This window comes from Arvicola amphibius, chromosome 1 (assembly GCF_903992535.2).
Source record: "Arvicola amphibius chromosome 1, mArvAmp1.2, whole genome shotgun sequence".
NCBI lineage: Eukaryota > Metazoa > Chordata > Mammalia > Rodentia > Cricetidae > Arvicola > Arvicola amphibius.
In genome coordinates, this window is record NC_052047.1 from 178240594 (window position 1) to 178261681 (window position 21088).

The following is a 21088-nucleotide window of genomic DNA, read 5'->3' on the forward strand; positions in this document are numbered from 1 at the left end:
CTTTTGAAGAAAGACTTTTTTTTTTTTTTTAACCGAAAAATGTCTCGCTGCCCTGATGTCTTTAGTCAAGATCCTCTCATTTTCTCAGAGCCAGAATAAGCTGGGAGGGTGCAGGGCTCGACGCAGGCTGGGCTCCACGTGTGCTTCCCAGTGGCCCAGTGTGAGCCACCGGGCAGCGGCATCCTTCAGCCCAGACTTCCCCCCGGCCTGATTTATCACTCCCGTCTCTTGCTCTGGCTTTTCACGAAGAGTTCCTTGCAAAATCTTCACCGCTGATCCAGGATTGTCCATGTGCGTTTTCGCTTTGCCACTGTTGACGCGAGCTTTGGGTGAATGCCCAGACAGCGCTGCTCCTGCCCTATCTGCTGGAGCCATCTTTAATCTGTCAAAACTCAGGTCTGTTCACAAACTGCACAGGGTGGCACCTGTCCAAAGCCACTTCCGCCCTCTCCCCTGCTCCAGCCACATGGCTGCTTCACTGGCCTCAGGAGTAGGCCCAGCCTCTTTGTATCCTGACCCAGGCCTCCTCTTCCTTCTTTCTCTGGTCAATTGCATCAGTGATTTTTATTTTTAATAAAAAGAAAAAAATTGTCATAATGTTTTCTCAAGAGAGCAAGAGTAGCCATTTATTTTGGCTTTGCCATATGGGTTCAAGGAACTCTCCTCCCTCCTTATCCAACGGTTCCTGCACTTGGCTCAGCCATTGCCCAACCCCTCCGAATCCCACTTGCCAAAGCGGAAAACACTCAAGCAACCTTCCCCTAAATTAGTGGAAGGCTTCTTTTGAGAATGCTTAATGAAAATCAGGCGTTTGTTTTGCTGTAATGTTTCATTTCAGAAGCCCAAGTAGACTGGCTTTTAAGACACGCAAACAGACAGAGGACCTTGCTGGGTGCTAAAGATGAACCTTCTAGATGCCTGGAGCTCTGGGTTCCAGCTTCGAGAACTGGAGCTTGTGTGTGTGCTCGTCCCCTTTGGCCTCCCTCACATAGCTCACATTTTCCTGTCATTTTAATGTCACTCTAGCTGCATGGGGTGAAACTAGAATTTTTATTTTTGACCTTTGGATTTTTTTCTCCTAGTGCCTACCTAAAGACAGTAAAGCTAAACAAATAATAATAATAATAAAAGTCTTGTGTTTCCCTGAATTGCAGAGCTTCTGAAACTGGTCTTGGGATCTGCCTGTGTCAGCAGCTGCCACTCAGCCCCTTTTCTCTGGGGTGAAGGTGGGGACAGGCATGTGTTTAGTAAAGGAGTTTTTAAGCTGACAATGATAAATACCACCACGTGTCTGTCACACTCCGCAGTCTGGAAAGAGCTCAGGATTTGACTCCTTTGACTCAAAGGATTCCAAGTCAAGGTTTTGGTTCTGTAATCTCCAAGCATTTCATTGTTTTGATTTGATGAGAATGGCAGAGAGGACTCCATGTGGGTGTCTTGTTGCTACCCTTGTCGGTTTCAGAATCTTCTATGTGTCTACATGGTCCTTCCAGTTTTATCTCCCTTGGGCTTAAATTCCTTGTGAAAATGTAGCCAAAAGGCTAATCACTTGGGATGTCAGGTTATTTCTCTGAGAAATAGGAGGAGAACACGCCTTGCAGAGCTGTGTTGTGAGGGCTGAAGGCGTGTCTCCAAGCACAAAGCTCAGCAGATCACGCCACTGGTGATCATTATAATCATGACAATGTTATATCGACAGCTTGTAGCAAAATAACTTGATGCATTTACTCTGGAAAACAGACCACGGCAGCTCTTCAAAAGGAATTCTCTATCTTGCTTTGTAAGTTATCAGCGGGAGTTCTTGATCTGGGTGGGTGGGACATCTTCTTGCCTTCACTTGGTTCCTATGCCTCCCCATTCTACTACAGGACATGGCTGGGAAATCAAGTATTTGGCTTTTGAGAGAGAAAGAATACCCTTTGTTTCAAGGTTTACATGGGATGGGAGGGAAGAAGAGATTCCCAAAGTGTAGAGAAGAAAATAACAGCATAGAGTATCCCAAAGCCACCAAATGTCTACCACAGTAAAAAAATCTGTCTTGAACTGTTCATCTACCTTGAACATGCCTGATCCTTCCTTCTGAGAAGAAGAGTGTGGAAGGGTATATGGGAAAATTGGAGGGAAAAAGGGGAAGGAATAAATGCTGGAATTAAGTTATAAACTCAAAAAATGGAAGGAAGGAAGAAAGAAAAAACTAAGACAGGTATTAATTTAAAGAAAAAAAATCAAGCATAGGGAAAAGTAGTGAGAAATGCAGAAAGAGCTGATGTTCCAGAATGTTCATTATAACAGAGTAATATATACTAGAAAAACATTATTACAGATTATTAAAATATACATCCATACCCACATATATTCTCATAAAATATAATTAGAAATACACCAAAATATGACTTTTGCAAAATATGAAGTTGCGGTCATTTTTGAATGTATTAATACTTTCTTAAGATGTCTAGTACTTTCTACAGTAAATATGATACTTCTTCTGCAATTAAAAAGTGTATGTATTGTTTTAAATTTATTTTTCATATAACGCTATTTCCAAAGAAACCAATGTGTAAAAGAGTTAAACTAGTTTAGGAGGAAGAGCTGCTTCCAGGTCTCCCTAGGACCTTCTGGGTAGAAGGCAAATGAAAGTCTGAAAGCTTAAGATCAATCAACTCATCTTAATGGGCTTTAGACGGGGGGAAAATTTAGCCACTTCCCTTGCCTGGCACTCTTGTGGTCAGAGGATGAAATCCAACCATGGGGTCAGTTGGGTTTCTACATTCCATGGCAGACCAATCTGGCCATTTCTCTGCATTTCCCAAAAGTTCTCTGACTTCCTAGACAGGAACAGTGAGCACAGGGGACCCTCATGCTGGTTGCTGGTGCACATCTGGTTTCCAATCTGTACCAGATGGGCTCCCTTTCATCTGGCGAGGCAGGCAAGAGGGGATACCCGAGCCTCTGTAAGTCCGGGGAACTTCCTCGGTGGCGGCTCTAATTTTGGGTGAAGTGTTTCAAGTTAAGTTTGGAGACATAATGTCCCTTAACTTTGGGGGAATGTGTTTCCACTAGTTTTCTCACCTAGGCTTTAGGTTTGCAACTCATCAAGAAGAGTTTTTTTTTGTTTTTTTTTTTTTTAAATAAACTATTGATCTATATCTGCTACCAAAATGTACTACAGGAATATATATTGAACACCTATCATGATCCCTGCACTGGGGAACAGCAATGAATAAGAAAGACCTGGCCCTACACCTAGAGAGCTTTTAGAGGACAGACCAACTTTCTGCCTTCACTGCCTGGCTATGCTTTGGTTCGTACCTGGTCACTGATGGTGCTAGCCACTCCAGCACCTTAGAGCCAATGGCTTAGGAATGAAACATTGAAAAATATCCAGATTTACAAGCCCAGTGGGACCTAAAGAAAAGGCATACCGGAAGCTGGTGACACTGATGCCAACACCAGCAAGAGGAAAGAGGAGAAAGGGACCAACGCAGCATCAGCCTTAGCTGAAGGCTAAACACAGACCGTGCTCTGTCTCTTTCCAGGAACTTCTCTGAGCTGTGTCTCTGTCCACGGCTCTGCTCTTGGAGACTCTCCTCTCTCTCTCCATCCCTTATTGAAACTCTAGGAGAAAGGAAACCGGATCCATCTGCCCCTTTCTGTGACCATCAAACTCCCCTTGTTGTCAAGTCATTCTCTTACCCTGAGGGACTTGCTCATTTCTTCTGTGGCACTTTTCTTCTAGACACCCAAATGGACCTCATCAATCATCCTACCCCCATCCCACCCCACCCCACCCCATCCCACCCTACCCCACCCCACCCCACCCCACCCCACCCCATCCCACCCCACCCCACCTCATCCCACCCCATCCCACCCTACCCCACCCCACCCTACCCTATCCCACCCACCCCATCCCACCCCCCCCACCCTATCCCACCCCACCCCACCCCACCCCACCCACCCTACCCCACCCCACCCCACCCCACCTCATCCCACCCCATCCCATCCTACCCCACCCCATCCCATCTTACCCCACCCCACCCTACCCCATCCCACCCCACCCTATCCCACCCCATCCCATCCTACCCCACCCCATCCCACCCCACCCCACCCCACCCCACCCCATCCCATCCTACCCCACCCCATCCCATCCCACCCCACCCCAACCCATCCAATCCCACCCTATCTGTGCTGGCTAGATTTATGTCAACTTAGCATAAACTATAGTTGTTTGAGAGGAGGAAAGCTTGATTGAGAAAATGCCTCCATAAAATGAAGCTGTGGGCCAGCCTGTAGGACGTTTTCTTAATTAGTGATTGATAGGGGAGGACCCAGCCCACTGCAGGTAGTGCCACCCCTGATTTGGTGGTCCTGGGTTCTATAAGAAAGCAGCACCCATTCATGACAACCATATCAGCTCCTGCCTCCAGGTTCCTGCCCTGTTTGAGTTTCTGTCCTGGCTTCCTACTGTAATGGACTACAGTGTAGAAGTGTAAGTCCAATAAACCCTTGCTTCCCCACCTTGCTCTTTGGTCATGTTGTTTCATTGAAGCAATAGAAACCCTAAGACATTGCATATCATCCCTTCCCTTCCCTTCCCTTCCCTTCCCTTCCCTTCCCTTCCCTTCCTTTCCCTTCCCTTCCCTTCCCATCCCATCCCTTCTCACCCTACTCCATCAAACCCCACCCCACCTAATCCCATTCCATTCCATCTTATCCCACCCCACCTCCTCCATCCCATCTCTTCCCTTCCCTACCCAGCCCACTCTATCCATCTAATCACACCTCATCCATCCCTTCCTATCCTACTCCACATCATCCCATTCCACTCTTCCTATCCCTTGGTTTCTTTATCCAGAAACCAAGCAACCCGAACCTAACCATTGCAACGCTCACGATAGTAAATGCTATTTAACATGATTCCAGCATGGCTCGAGAACTTAAAATACCTTTTAAATCTATTGAACACAGAAATGGTGCTTTGAAAAGCTCTTGGCTTACATGTTTAGTGTCAGTTTTTAATTTAAAAGAAAAACTAACTCATGTATGAGGGCCCACAAAGGAAACAGTATCTCGAATAATTCAAACCAAGAGATTCGTGTGTGTGCCAAATAACCACTGATGATGGGGGTTGCGGGGAACCCGAGAGGGAAATGGAGACACTCAGTGAACCTGGGCCTGAAAAAGACGAGGGGAAGAGCCCATTTTGCTTCAGCAAAGGCTGGGACATGCAGAAGCTGGTAGGAACCATTATGTCAAAGAGCTGCAGCCTTGACCAGAATCAAGGTGCCGGGGTAGAAGAGGAAGGAAGGAACAGCGCTTCCTCTTTCTCCTCCAAACCGCTCGTCTCCACTGACCAAATGCAACCTGGAGCCATGGAGGGAGGGAGACAGGTGATATGACCCTTTGTGGCAGACCTCCAGTACAGGGACCGGGACAGAAGTCAGCAGAGGACGGATTGTGTGGACAGAGTGCACGGACCTGAGTCTAACTCGTGCAGGTGCCAACACCACTGTGTCTCCCCCACTCTCTCTATTTACCAATAGAACAGGCCAAGAATTGAGGGTGCTCCTAGCTTAAAAGCCTAATCCTCTCTGCAAATCATGGCTGACCGTGCTTGCAATGACATCATCTTTATTTCTTCAGGAATATTCGCTTGGTACTTAACTACATGTTGGAAGACCCTACTTACTCTCCAACCACTCTAGGAGTTACCTTACCTCTTAATTTTCAGTGAAATTCTAAGTAATCCTCTCCACTTGGGCCAGTATTTATACAACCAGGACTGTTTGTTTTCTTGCTATATTTATTGGTTTGCTTTATTTACTTATTTGCAAAATTTCAATTTTGTTTGATTTGACAAAGCCTCTCTGAATCTAACATAGTGCAGTTTTGTTTTGTTTCTGGATTAATATCTGCCGTGGTGGAGGCACTATTTTTTTTAAACTTTCTTTTTCTTTATTCTTTGTGTGTTTCACATCATGAATCCCGATCCCATCCGACTCCCATCCCCTCACATCTGCCCTCTGCCCCTGCACACCACCTCCCCAATAAAACAAAATAAAATTTAAGAGAAAGAAAGGGAGAAAAAAAGGAAGAAAGGGAAAATCTTGTCATGGAAGGAGCCTCTATTCTTATTTCAGGGTTTGTACGTTTTGGTTCTGTGAAGAACTTACAAAAATAAAATTGCTCTTGTTTAATGAAGGCAATATTTCAGGAAGAACGAAAGCCCTGCTAAGTCTGCCTCAGTGGCTTCCGACTTCTTTTCCTTGCAGTATACGATTTTTAAGAAGCCTTTTCTATCACAGTCCTGTTTCAGAAAACAAAACTCAGCATTACCTTATGTTGGTAGCTCTGTCCTATTTTCTGTTCTCCTATTCTATTGTGTTGTGTTCTATCCATAAGCTTTAAAGATACCAGTGTGTCCTGCTAGATAGATTCCAGACTATACTAGTGGCTGGCACTCTGAAGTTTGAAAAACACTGTCTTACACTTTCGGTTTTATTTTTGTTTGATTTTTCGAGACAGGATTTTGCTATGTGGCCCAGGTTGGCATTAAATACACCTCAGCCTCCTGAGTGCTTAAGTTGTAGCCAGGGCCATATCCAAGCCTACATAGTATCTTCAAACTAGTTTTAAAACAGTCCCAACACTGGAATCTCTGTTTAAAGGGAGGTTCATATGCCCTTAATAATTATTTCAACCATCATCTAAAGTTCCAGTCTCGTAATTTGCTTTCATTTCTAAGAAAGTCAAACTTGTTTGGCCAGAGACACTTCCCTGGTGTCCTAGCTTCCTTCCTGGCTGAGGGTCTAGTGTTGACTCTTGGGCCTGTGGCTGCAAGTCAGAGGCCGAAGAGGTGGTGAACCTGCGGCGCACCAACCCTTCTTCTAAAACAGGCGCTGTTTTTGTTTGTTTGCTTTCACCCAGGGAAACCTGCCCGCGCTTAACTGGTAGCTATCCACCGGAAGGCTCCACTACAGACAACATAGGTGTTCTCGGAGGGCATCTAACTCTAAACGACTCACTGAACACAGGATGGGAGAGGCTGAGATTAGATTTAGACATCCTCTCTCCAACATGGACCACACGGGAGGGAAAGGAGGGAAAGGAGGGATGGAAACCACACTTGCTGTTCATCAGCTGTGTGCCATGTATAAAGAACCACAGTCTCATTTAGTTATTTCTTCTTCTCCTTTTGCCCCATCTTCCTCCTCCTTTATCTTGGCAAAATCTTGTCTTGTCGCCCATGAAGGCCTAGAACTTAGCATAGCCCAGGCTGGCCTTGAGCTCACAGGTTTCTGAGTGCTTCCATCACAGAACTGAGCCACCGCGGCCACTTTTCGCTTCATCTCTCTAACAGTTTGCTGAGTCGTTGAGGTGACCAAGGTGCACAGCTGTTGTGATTAAGGCAGAGGGAAGTATTATTGTCATGTGTGTGTTACATGCAGGTGTCTGTGCTTGTACACACATGGGCATGAATGTGTGTCTGGCGGCCAAAGTGTCTTTCTCCGTCACTGTCTTGTTCTCCTTCCGTGGTGGGATCTGGAGATGAATCTCAGGTCATTAGGTTTCTAAGGATGCTGTTTACCTAGTTGAGCACCTCTATGGTCCATCTCTACCTTAGTTGGGGACAGGGTTTCTCAGTAAACCTGGAGCATGGATTCAGTTAAGCTGGCTAGTCAGCGAGCCTCAAGCATCTGCTCGTCTGGAGTTAGAGAAGTGTGCAGTTTTGACATAGATGTTAGGGATCTGAACTCAGGGCTTCATGTTTTTGTGGCAAACACTTTATCCACAGACCTATCTCCCATGCCCCATCAGTGCCAACTTAATGGGAGCAAACAGAAATTCCAGATGATTTCATGGTTTCCAATCATGGAATGCAGATGGGCTAAGGAATTGCTTTCATGACGGTGCTGCATCTGGCGCAGAGGGAAAGGAGTAGTGGGCAGGGCCTTCTTTTTGCTACTGGATGTTGGAAGCCTTTGCTGGGTCCAAGGCCTCTTCAAGTTCCTGGGGCTACATGAGGAAAAATGACAGCACTCCTGCCCATGGGTGTGTTGAAATTCCAAGAGTAAATCAAAGAAACCATTAGAAACTGGAAGATACTAGCATCATTCCTTCATTGAGGGTAGGAACAAGAGCAGTTCTGAGAGCCATTAACCGGGTAGTTTTCTCTTACAACCTGGTATCTGTGTGAAAGTAAACGTTGCTAACAACCACGTGCTTTTGAAATTTGATTAGTGAGCCGGTGGAGTCTGTATTTAATGTCTATAATTGTGTGGTTTTGATTTAACTTATGAACAGGTGATCGCCTACATTCGATATGTGTAAGCCTTATCTGGCTGCCTTCTTCACCTCCCAAACGGAAAATGCATCAAGTGCTCACATATCTGGAGGAAGAGAATCGAAGACTACAGAAATGAAGAGACACGGTCTGTGTGGTAGCTTGAATGAAACTGGCCCCCATAATCTCATAAGGAGCGGCACTATTAGGAGGTGTGGCTTTGTTGGAGTGGGTATGGCCTTGTTGGAGGAAGTGTGTCACTGTGGGGGTGGGCTTTGAGATTTCCTATGCTTAGGATACCGCCCAGTGTTGCAGTTAACTTCCTGTTCCCTGCAAGGTATAGCGCTCTCAGCCGTCTGTCTACATGCAGCAATGCTCCAGGACATGATGATTACAGACGGAACGCCTGAAACTCTAAACTGCCAGCTCAATGAAATGTTTTCCTTTATAGGAGTTGCTGTGGTCATGGCGTCTCTTCACAGCAATAGAAACCATAATTAAGACATTCGTGCCCGCTGCAAAGGGCAGAGAGGATACAGAAAGGTGAGAAAGGCACAGGGGAGAGGTGAAGTGCTTTGGGACTTTCAGAACAAACTAAGAGTGATAGCATTTCAGGAAAAGAAAGGAAGCTAAATAAATAAATAAATAAATAAATAAATAAATGTAGCAAGAACTAACTAAAACTCACTAGAACCTGAATGAGTCAGCGTGAACACAGCAAGGTGAATCCCAGCTATCTCACACCAGTTAAATTAACTTTCAGCATGTTTGGGAAAAAACTTCTTGAAATTTTGCATAAAGGAGACAAAACAATCTGACCATAGTGGTTCACATTCGAAATTTTAATCGCAGCCCTTGGGAGGATTGCTGCAAGTCTGAGACCAGCTTCAGACAGCACGAGCTAGGATGGGAGGCCTTGTCTCATATGAATAAGTAAATAACCAGAGCAAGATGGCTCAGTAGGTCACCCTCTGCCAAGGCTGCTGACCTAACTTTGGTTCCTGGAACCCACATGAGAGAAGGAGAAAATCGCATTCCCCAGGCCATCATCTGACCTTCACAGTGTTGCTCTAGCAGGAGAATGCCCCACTCCCAAATAACTGAATAAATGTACAAAAATCAAACTAAAGAGAGACATAAAATATATTCACAGACAAGACCAGAAACCAAGTAAGCCTTCTTGCTACTTAGACCTTCTCATTTCCTTTATGCGATGCGGTTCAAGTTATGCTGGATAAGTGAATTAAGTAGAGACTTTTAAGGTTTGTTGGATGTTTGTCTGTCTTTTATGTAAATATTGGTAAAATATCTCTGTGTGTGTCAGCTTTCCAGGACTTAAATTGCCCATAAAATAACCATTCTGGTCATTATGTTAGCCAAAAGGACAGCAAGGCAGACCTCTTGATGGCTACAGCTGCAGGGTAGGTTTCCTTTTGAGATATGTCTCCAAACATTAAGCTTGGATAACCAAGATTTCAAAATAAAGAATTAAAACAAGTTGGGGAAACCCACATACACTTCTAAAATACCTACATATCCCAAATAATACAAATTCCAAAGTTGTAGACCCACAGAATAAAATGCCGTGGTGGTGCCTGGATATAGTCTCAAAAATCCAGTGGCTCTGGAAACTTCATGTTTGCCTTAGAAAAAAAGGCTTTGTGATAAAAACAGTCATGTTCTGTGCAGACACCATCCCAAAAAGCAAAAAAACCTCAGATGACTTTCAAATAACGACAGCTTTGTTTTTACCTCTGAAAACAGACATTTCCATTAAATTCGACTCCGCCCACCCCCAAAAGAAATGGATGGTAAGCCGCCTGCTAAACCCCTCCCACCCTCTGGCCCCGGGCATTCTCCTTTTGGTCATTATGGTGAGTTTCCCGTTCCAGATTAGGGACCCATCAACAGATATGTCCTCATGAAAGTTAAGATTAAAAATTAGGCTGGGTGGTAGCTCTTGCCTTTAATCCTAGCACTAAGGAGGCAGAGACAGGCAGATCTCTGTGAGCCTGAGGCCAGCCTGGTCTACAGAGATAGATCCAGGACAGCCAGGGCTACACAAAGAAACCCTGTCTTGAAACAAAACAAAACAAACAAAAAGACGAAAGATCAGACACTAACTGTGGATACTACCTGAAAGGTGGGTGCTGGATCAACCAAACAGATTCCAATCCTCTTTGTCAGTCTTGGTGCAAACGAAGGAGAGAGTTTGGGGTCGATGTCATGGAGATGCTAAGGGATCAGTGATTAGAGGGCCGTCTCATGGGGCAGAATTTTCTCTCTTCCAGGAGCTTTTTTCCTTTTTCTTTTCTTTTTTTTTTCTTTTTAGTATTAACTTTTTTCCCCTTCAAGCTTAGCCAGAGACCTCATGGAGGTCTAAACCCAAGCCAAGCTTGATCTGTTTTAATTCAACCACTGTTGATTTATGGCTTAGCAAAAAATGTCTGAGACATTTTTTTAAGCTACATTTTTTTTTTTTTAACCTCAACTTAACTGTCACATCTCAAACACAGGTGAAAGGGCTCAGACTGCCAGAAGACAAAGCCAGCTTAGGAGTAGAGGCAAGCTTTGAAAGCTCCAAATCTCATGGAGAAATCCCATGAAGACTCATAGACAAGCAAGAGCAGACATACAGAAGACTGTAGGTATCACACAGGAAACACCTTCGTTTGGTTTCCTGAGGATCAAACAAATTCTAGAACAGAGTTTAGAATCACAGCAAGGTTAGGGTGAAGTGCTAGGGGAAGTGGTTAGGGTTCCCAAGGGTTTCTGGTGTCTGAAGACACCAAACTTCTCTCTTTCTAAGCCTATTCTTTTTCTCTTTCTTATCATTTCCCTGCTTAAAAAGCAAAATTAAACTACACACACACACACACACACACACACACACACACCCTCTTAATTGTCCAGACCTCCCCACAAAAGATCTGTGGTGAATTTTCTTCTCTACCTAGCTCTGGAATGTACATTGTTACACAACACACAAAGGAATTGAGACTCATAAGTAATTACCAACCACAAATAGAAAACCAAGTCCAGGCCACTGGTGCCTTCTAGCTCTGGCGTCTAATGAGGCCAGCGGGGCTCACAAGAGGAGATTCTTTGCCCTGGGCTGTGAGATTTCAGTCTGCCCTTAGCTGTGGGCTCAGAGTTTTACATTTGTTTTTGTTGTTTTTTTTCACCTGTATGAGCACCCAGCTTTACCTTAAGAATGTGAGTTAAATGAGAACCAATCATAGATTTTGCCTTATTTTTCACAGCTGTGATTTCCAGTCAACCTCTGTTTGCCCAAGAGCATGCGCAGAAAGGAATACAGAGAGGAGATAATTGGTCTTCCTGTTGCTTCAGAAAATGTGATCCCTGGTAGCTGCAATGTATCTTCCTTACCAAGAAACCTTTGAGAAACTGGAAGGGGCCCTTCACTGCCCCAAAGTACTGATGTACTATGATTCTCCACCACCTCTCTTCATGGCCAATGGCCGGGTTAAGCCGCAGCTCCGCTCTTCCATTGCTTACGCCCATCCAAAACTTGAATTGCCTTGGCTCAGAGTAACTCTAGTTACTGACTTTGCTTCCACTGAAATGCCTCCACCATTTTTAGGTTTTCGGTATCGAGGACATGCTTCCACTCTTCTCCTGGGACGACAGGTAACTCTTCAGAGACCAAGGCATTGTGTGCACCGTACATTAGTTCCCATGCCCCAGACATCATCCTGACTACACATTACATAATGAATTAATGGGCAAGAAATAGACCTGACCATGGATACCAATAAAAAGGGAAAGCAGAATTGTTTTCATATGCAAGAGAAAAGTACCATGTCTTGTCATCATACAGGGTGTGGTGGTTTGGATGAGAATGACCCCCGCAGGCTTACACGTTTGAATACTTGGAACTCTGGGGAAAGATGAGGAGGGGTGGCCTTGTTAGAGGAGGTGTGTCACTGGGTGTGAGCTTTGAGGTTTCAAAAGGCCTCACCAGGTCAAGTGTGGTCTCTCTGCCTCTTGCTTTCAGATCAAGATGTGAACTTGGGACTTTTCCTGTCGCCATGCCTTTGCCCTGGCATCATGGACTCGAACCCTCTGAGACTGTAAGCTCAATCTGATGCTTCTTTTATAAATTGACTTGGTCATGGTGTTCTGTCACAGCAATAAAAAAGTAACTAACATACATGCTCTTGCCAAAACAGGACAACAGTACTTCTAAACGAGCCGCGAGAATGATCTTGACTCTCTTTGAACATTTACACTATCCTCTGTGCTTCCATGAAAAGCATTGGAACTACAGCTCATTGAGCCCTTATGATAAATAAGGGGCTTTACTATGTACCACTAGATTCTATAGCTGTGGGACTCGCGCTACGAGCTCAGGATGTGTTTCTGTCTGCCATATCTGTGTTGCCTGTATGAGTTGCTAAGAGAAAGAGACCAGCTGCTTCAGGAACAGAAACATGTCTTCCTTTCCCCTGTAAAAGTCCCGAAGCAGGTGGCTGTTTGGCTACTCGCTATCGTCGACATGGTCACACTCCATGTTTTGTCTTCAACATCTTCTGATAGGATTAGTGTCACCAGACCGGAAGTGGTATGTGCCCCTCCTGCAGACATTTTCACACCGCGGCGACGTGTCTAACTTCAAGGGAGTCTGGAAAACGTGAGCTAGGCAGTTGGAGTCCTCAGTAGCGAGAAAGAAGCTTTGTCTGGACTTCAGCGGGAAGCTCATCACATTCATCGGAGTCTCCAATGAGTACCCCGTCAGCGGTGAGAGAGCAATGTCTGACGCTTGGTTATTGTTTTCACGGGGCGAAACACCTGCCACAGAAATCGCCAACTCTTGCTTTCTCTGCCAGCGTCACCTCCTTCGATATTTGTGGCAGGTGTCATTAATCAACCGTAGTACTTTCCCCTGCTGAACTTGGATATGACTCAGAATCGTTTGCAGTGCTGTGCCCCTGGAAGCCATGAGCAATAAATGGGAACTGACACGAGATCTGAATCCAATTAGCCTTTCCTGATTGTAGATATGCAAACACTGACCAGAGAAGAAAGAACCAAAGTCATTTTCCTTCTGTTCCCAAGGAAACAGAGACATTATTTGCTGTGGTGGTTTAAAAAATGTGTTTTCAAACCCTCTGACATGTTTTCCTTGAAAAGGTGGAGTTCACTTCCCCTCCTTGAATGCTGGCCGCAGGTGACTCACTCCTGACAAGCACACTGTGGAAGAAGTCATGCTATGTGGCTTCTTAGAGCAGCGTTCCCAACCTTCCTAACGGTGCGACCCTTTGACACAGTTTTTCATGCTGTGCTGACTCCAACCATAAAAGTATTTTGTTGCTACTTCATAACTCTAATTTTGCTACTGTTTTGAATTATAATATAAATATCTGATATGCAGGACATCTGACGTTCGACCCCGCACACAGTTGAGAACCACTGTTTTAGACCGTCATGAAAAAAATATAGCTTCTACCTGGCTCTCTCATTTCTGAGCTGGGAAAGGTCAGCTGCCAAGTCCAGAGGACACTAAAGCAGTCTTGTGACATTCACAAGGAGAGGAACTGAGGTTCCTCTACCAACAACCAGCCCTGGGAGTGAGACCTACAACGGACTCAGATCCACCAGTCTGTAAAGGCTTCGGATGATGCAGCCCCAGACAGCTCCTGTCTGTGCCTGTGTGAAAGACCCCCCAAGCCAGAATGGCTCAAGTGAGCTGCCCTCTTCCCCCAAACTTTGATCTATAGGAACATAAGAGAATAATAAATGGTTATTATTACTTTAAGACACAAAGTCTTCTTGTGCAATGGTTTGACAGCATTCTGACAATAAAAATTCTCTGAATAAAGAATTCAAAGATTCTGCTTTGAATCAGAGAACCTGCGGAGATGCAACTGGTGACCTCCTATCTCTTCATTCCTCCCTCCATACAAATGGACTGAGCTCCACCCTAAGCTCCGCCTTACTACTTCCTATCTCTCTATCTGTCCTCAGTCATCCAAAACCTCTATGGTTAATTTTGGCAGCAATTGGCTAGCTCTGCCTTCTGATTCAAAGCAAACTTTATTGTCAGGATGCAATCCAAATATTCCACAACAAAGTCTTGGGGTGTGATATTATGTAACAAATAATATCGACAAATAAATATGATACTTCCATCTTAGAATAGAAGCTTGGAAAGTAGAGAACTTGGGAGCGAGGAGTGGGATGAAGATGGCATACTTCTGCTTTGGCTGTTGGGTGGGTGCAGTGAGGGCTGTGCCCGACTTGGACCATGCTGGGAGTGAGTACATCTTTATTAGGTGACACAGCACAGACTTGATATCTTAGGGGACACCAACAGACACACAAAAGGGAAGACCACCTATTGTGTGGTTCCCCCATTAACTAGATCACCTGAGCTGCATGGACTCAGAACTTGTCCTTTTGGCTCCCATACATCTACCATACCGCTCTATTAACCTACACTCCCACAGGGTGGGCCTTGTGTAGACTCTCCCTCGACTGCCCCTGAAATGACTGCTCCTACCAAGCCAGTTCTAGACAACCCATCTCTTACTGTACCCGTTCCTGTTCTCCACTCTAACCACTCATGATGGAGGAGAGTTATCTGTCTATGTTTCTTTCATTGGTTAATTAATAAAGAAAACTGCCTTGGCCCTTTAAGAACAGAAAATTAGGTAGGTGGAGTAGACAGAACAGAATTGTGGGAACAAGGAAGTAGAGTTGGAGAGACGCTTCAGGGAGTCGCGTGGGGAGTCTCCATGCTGCTCCTCTCCGAGATGGACGCAGGTTAAGATCTCTCCTGGTAAGCCACAACTCGTGGTGCTACCCAGATTACTAAATATGGGTTAAAGGAAGATGTGAGAATTAACTAATAAGAGGCTGAAACTATGGGCCAGGCAGTGTTTTAAAAGAATACAGTTTCCGTGTAATTATTTCGGGTGTAAAGTTAGCCGGCAGCCGGGTGGCAGGACGCAGCCCCGCCGCTTCCCACTACACACTCAGAAGACTTCACCTGGGTGAGTGGGGGTAAACCCGTTTTCCAACCAGCCCCTCTACTACAGGGGTTCTTGACCTAGAGCTGTGTTATATATGTTATATGTGAACACGTATTCACTGTGCTCCTTAGCAGGCAAAGAACGGATACATTTGAACTCTGTGTGTGCATAGGTTTGCGTGTGCTGTGGAGGCCAGAGAGTCTCTTCTGGTATCTTCCCCTATCATTTTCCACTTTCATTCATTCATTAATTTTTCAGACAAGGACTCTCTATGCCATCCCTGGCTGACCTTGAAATCGCAAAAATCTTCTTGCCTCTGTCTCCCAGGTGCCAGGATTAAAGGTGTGTACCAGGATGCTTAACATCCATCTTTTTCTTTGTAGTGATTTATTATTTTTAATTCTGAGTATGTGTGTCTGCGTTTGGGTATATGCACATGAGTGCAGGTGTCCACGGAGGCCAGGGTCATCCGACTGCTCTGGAGCTGGAGTTAGCAGGTGGTCTGAGTTACCTGATATGGGTGCTGGGGATTTAATTCAGGTCTGTTGGAAGAGCAGCAAGCACTCTCTAACTCCCGCCCCACCCCCATTTTTTGAGATAGAGTCTCTCATTGAATCTGGAGCTTGTTGATTCAGCTAGATCTGCTGGCCTGTGAGCTCTAGAGATCCACCTGTCCCCATGTACACCCCCACCTGGGGCTGCAGGTGTACATTGCTGTTCCCAGCTATTTACTTGTGTGCTGAGGAGCCAAGCTCAAGTTCTCTTTATAGCACGGTAGCACATTGCCATCTGAGCCATCTCCCTAACTCCAAATTCCTTTGATACCCATCATCTTCTCTGAAGTAGATTGTTGCTGCCAGGAGCAGACTTGTCTCATTGTCTTTAAAAATTTTTTTTAAGGGGCTGGAGAGATGGCTCAGTGGTTAAGAGCACTGACTGCTCTTCCAGAGGACCCGGGTTCAATTCCCAGCACCCACATGGCAGCTCACAACTGTCTGAAGATCCAGTTGCAGGGGATCTGACACCTTCACACCAGTGCACATAAAATAAGGTTAAATAAACCATAAAAATATTTAAAAAATTTTTTTTAAAAAAGAACCTATATTATTAAAACACCTAAAATGCCATATTCTGTAGATCTCTGAAGAGTTTGAAGACAACCTGTCTATTTAAAATATATCTGTTTGAACTTGAAAATACACCTAATATGACTACAAGTTTGATTGTACCAGGAGACTAATTATTAACTTGTATTCCCTTATTATCCTAAACAGTTGGTAATAATAACTTTCAAGAACTAGAAATTTGCATTACATCATTAAATGAGCTATATAGGTATAATACCGCAAACAAAATTAGAAACATATGTTCAGTATGTTTTAACAGTACCCCACACAAGCCACTGGGATTTTTATTCACTAACCTGTCTTTTAGAGAGGAGTCCACACCCATGGAAAGTACCTCCATTCAAACTAAGCAGTGATAAGTAATTTGTTTTGGAATTGTCAAGGAATTCTTAGTATATTAAGAAGCAGGAGTGAGCCAAGCTTTGCTGAGGGCTAGCAATCTCCCTAGTCTTCATTGTTGGGGGATGGGTCACGCATTTCTTCAGTGTCTCCTCAATGATAAGCTGCCCTTACTCCTGTAAATAACCTCCCACCCACGCTCATGCAAAGAACTCTAATTAATCTCAGCAGGGTTACACACAAGAAAAGTGTTGTGGAAGGGAGACTTCTGAGAGAATTAGCCAGTCTGGCAAGAAAGGCATTAAGGACCGAATCATTCTTAAAGGCCTTACATTCAAATCCTGCCACAGTGCAATCGAGTCAGTCTGAAGGGATGGGATAAGGCTCACAACAGAACAGTTACTCTGTGTGTGCAAGGCCCTGGTTTCAATCCCACGCTACACAGAAGAAAAGAGGAGGAAGGAGTAAAGGGGGATGGGAGGAACAAAAGCAATGAGGGAAGAGAAAACGGCAACCCGAGTCTCAGAAGGAACCGTTTGTATTCAAGCTGTAGTGGTGTGTCTGTACAGGCCTGATGCTGTGTTGTAGTAACGTCTCAACTGATGGCAGAGATGCTGGTCTGATGCACATCATTGGTCGACCATCGACTCATGGTGGTACCTCATTCAGGCCTTATTGCGGTACTCTATTCCCAAGTAGTTAAATGGGGAAGCCAAAGTTTAGAGCGGCCACAGGGTGCCAGAGCTAACCATTTGAATGCAAAACGGTGTGAACCGAAGTCCCCACGGGGACCATATTGCCTTCCTCTGAGGTTGCTCCCTGATTCAACATCCTGTGTTTCAAGTTTACCAACGACAAAATCCCAAAATCCGTTCATTTGTCTAAGACCAAATCAAAGCTCTCCAGATACCCCCAAGCAAGTGCAACTTCTGCCTCTGGCCTGGGAGTCAGAGCAGATGTGACAGGCAGGGTGACAAAGGGCTGAGGCTCAGTTCCTTTGTGCACCCAACTACTTTGCAGGAGTCCCAGTGGGATTGCAGTTGGCACACGCCACCTCCCACACACACCCCAGACACTGACTTGAACTTTCCCTTTCCTTCTATAGTGTATTTCGCGGTCTCCCTGAATCCTTAGTCTCTTTTAGGCGGAAAAAGGGAGCATGTCTCCAGTGCTGACTTTCCTTTCAAATTCCTGATGAGGTGGTGTCCCCAGGAATGGTTATTTTCCTCCCCCTTTCCCCTCGTGTGAATTCTCAACTAAGTAGCAAATGATTTCAAATGCATGCCAATTGCGGTGGACAGCTGCCAGGGGAGAAGTGAAAATAAACCCGCGACAGGAAGTGTCACAGTTCATGGAAAGGGCAGCAAGGATACAGCAGAGTGAGCCCATGACACCTCTGGGTCCGCAGGCTGAAAGATGGACGCGACAGACCGGGCAGCCACAAATCTAGTAATTCATTAAGCAGGGAGAAACGCTCCCAGAAGCAGTTTTCTCTTCTAACACCTTTGTTTCTTCATTTTCAAGCTCCGGGTTCATTGCTATGTCAAACAGACCGGGCTGGGTCTATCTATACAGGCAGTTCGCTCCCGATGAACACCCCATGGCCAATGAATGAGCCTTGATTCTTAAGTGATTTAACAGCCCGAGGCTTCCAAGCTTTATGATACATGATCGGCGAGAACTCGAAAACAGCACCAAAACCCAGCATGAAGGATGTGGAAACCGGAGAGACCCGGGTGGAACGCTGCCCAGGGAAGGGGATTACCAGACTGCAAGGGAAGCTTCAGGGATAAAAATGATATTAAAAGTTAATCATAAGATAAAATAAGATGTCAGAGCCGGGGTCAAGCACATCAATCAGGTCGGCAAATGTAAATGGTCTAAATTTACATGCAGTTCTTAAAAAAGGAGTTCCAGAAAAAGATTTCCAGTCTGGCCGAGAGCAACATCCAGCTCTACCCAAGAGACTTCTCTAAAGCCAGCCCTGCTGAAAGAGGAAGAATGAAGAACAGACAGAGATTGCCAGTGCAAACTGAAGTTCAAAAGCACAGCTTGTAATCTTACTTTCTGACAAGGGAGGATTGTGACCGCGCAAGCGTGGGAGCACGTGCCTGCGCAATGCGCGCTGAGGCAAGAGAGGATCTTCCTCTGTTGCCCCACCGCCCTGAGATGGAGCCTGTCACTGAAGCCAAAGCTCACCGTTTCCCAGCTCCACTGGCTCTCAGGACCGCTGACACCCGTGAGCTCTCAGGATCACTATGTCAGTGTCCCAGTGCTAAGTTACAGGCATACACAGCCATGCCTGGCTTTGTGGATGCTGGGGTTTTGAACTCAGTTCCTCAAGTTTATAGAGCATCCTGTGCTACCCACTAAGTCTTCTTTCCTGTCTTGAATAAATAATTTATTTTAATGTTAAGAAGCTGCTGGATACACAAGTTGGAAATACATATTTTTTTTGGGGGGGGGGATAATAATAGAAACACAAATAATTAAATTCATGTGTTCAACTAAAGTAGTTCAGAGAGGACAAAGTCTGTTAGATACTAATATCAATAAGTATAAAATTAAACGAATCAAATATCCCATTCAAAATACAAGAACAGCAGAGTAATGCAAAATAGCCTAGAAGAGATTAATGAAGATGAAAATAGAAATGAATGAATTAGGAAATGAATGAATGAATAAACCCACGGCTGAAATGATGAATAAAATATACAAACCACTGCTAAAATGGTCACAAGAAGCGGGAGAAAGTACAAACTCCCAACGTTAGAAATCCTGGCCATTTCGTATGCAGCAGTAACTATGAAAGCAGAGGAAATTTGAAGAACAAACACAAGAGACTGTTTTTTCTCAGTTCTATGCAAAATATTTGAAAATTTAGATGAAGTGGATAATTTTCTAGAATAATACAGCCTACCTGAAATGATCTCAGAAGACACACAAACTGTCAACAGAGCAATTATTGGAAAAAATAGAGTTCCCCCACAAGAAAGCACCCAGACCCAAATAATTTCATGGGGAAAAGTCTACTATACCATGCTGCTTTCAGAGCCATTTGACCATTAGCAAAGTTACAGGTGGACGAGGTATATTTATACCCATCTTTTAGTATACAGACACCAACTGCTCGAATTACAGAACAAACAAAGCAACAAAATTCATTAGTCACCTTTGAATTATGCCGGGGATTTTTTTTTGTTTGATTATTTATTATCTATTTTCTGTGGTGTTGAAGATCAAGCTGAGCACCCATATGTGAGGCAACTGGTCTACCACTGTGCTACAGCCCCCATCTGGATCTTTAGTTTAAGAGCTGACCATACAAACCCCATACATTCATCCTGTTTTCCCTGTGTAAATTGTATCTCATGAGGAAGGTAAAGTTTTCCTTATAGGAAATCCCAACTAATAAATGGAAAATATTGATCAATTTGGTCTTTAGGTCTGTGTAGCTCCCACCAAACCACAAGGATCTGAGCAACGCTCAACAAGCCCACTCCCTTCTCAAAGGAGACAGATACATGTCTTCCAGGTAGAAATCCATCATACTACCCATAATGCAGTTTTGGCCCCAAGCCAATTCAGAATTGGACTAAGCCTGTAAGACAACTAATTTACAGGAAACATGCAGGTCAGCAGAACATCACTGAGTAATACCACAGGGATGTGATTAGCAAGATCTAGAGATGGATTGAGACAGATGACTCTGTGTCCTACACAAATGCCCTGCGGGGAGAAAGAGACTGCGGGGAGACTTAGGGATTAAAAGAAGTTTAAGATCCTAGCCAGTCCAACATGTGGGTGCAATTTGGCTCTTGACTCAAACAAACTAACTCTGATGTGACAACAAGAGAAATACAGACACTCTGCTATGCTATCAACATTTTATTAATTTTTGAAGGTGTGGTATTGGTATTATCCCCTTTAAAAGGAGGGGACACAGGTTTCGCAAGTCTGTCCTAAACATGGAGGAATAAAATCATATGAGGGCTGGCATTTGCTCCAGAAGTTTGAAGGTGGGACTGGAGGAACGCAAAGGAGGCTGTAAGTGGAAAAGATTGCCCGAAAGTGTGCATTCAAGGAATCGGGGGACCCTGGGTTCTCCCATTCTGATCTTTTTCATTCTTCTATTTAGTGGAAAGTTTTCAAAGTAAAAAGTGTTTTGTTTTCTTTAACGTAGCTACCAGTGAGCCAGCAGAAGCAATCCTGATGAGCAGAGTTCTTTGGAACTCACGGAAAGGTGAAAGGAGAGAATGGGCTCCACAGATTTGTCCTTTGACTTCCAGGTACATGCTGGGACATATATACCCTCCCCTTCACACACACATACACACTGATAGACT